The following is an 810-nucleotide window of genomic DNA, read 5'->3' on the forward strand; positions in this document are numbered from 1 at the left end:
CACTGCTGCTCTGAAGCCCTAGCCACAAAAAGTCATTTCATGTGTAAAGGAAAGCACCTTTCTTGCACCAAGGGTGGCCAGGCTCCAAAATGGCCTCCCATTATGAAATGTCAAACCCAGTCCCATGGAGAATTCATGTCGGTTTTTTCCCTAACAGTTTGGTTACTTTCTTCCCTTTCTTCCTTTTTTTTTCTTTTTGAGTCACACACAAAGTCCAGGGGACTTGGCATAAAAGACAACATCCCTTTTTACCCCAGGACTGTCCCTTGAGCTTCATGGTGCAGTACTGTAAAAAAGAAAATTATATTCCACATGCCACAAAAAAAAATCAGCTTTAATTTGTTTTTGCTCTTGAGTGTAGCTCATGAGTTCTGCTGTCTAGGATCTTTTGATAATTTCGTGTCTCAGCCAGGACTTTCACAGGCTGCATCAGCTCTTTGCTCAGGTGTGGATGATGTAAACGCCTCTTCAGATGTGCGGTTAATCTCTGATGATTGTAAATGATCATTTGTTATCGAAGAGCAAACTTTGCAGTCATCTCTCCATCCCCATGATGGACTCATTTTGTGGGCATCATTTTGGAGGACTGTCCTGGACACATTCAAATTCAGTATCTGCCAAGTCAGAATGGAGGAACACCTAAGTTATCTTACATAACTTACTGTGTGGTCTGTATAGAGGTCCTTAAAAAGGGAGAGAGCCAGCCAAAGGCTGTTTACAACCAGGCTAAAGATTTGATTTCCTTCTGCCTTTCAACGGGACCTTGGGAGCTCAGACCGTTGCTCTGATGAGGGTCTCTGTCTCTATCTC

This window comes from Microtus ochrogaster, chromosome 16 (genome assembly GCF_000317375.1).
Source record: "Microtus ochrogaster isolate Prairie Vole_2 chromosome 16, MicOch1.0, whole genome shotgun sequence".
Classification (NCBI taxonomy): domain Eukaryota; kingdom Metazoa; phylum Chordata; class Mammalia; order Rodentia; family Cricetidae; genus Microtus; species Microtus ochrogaster.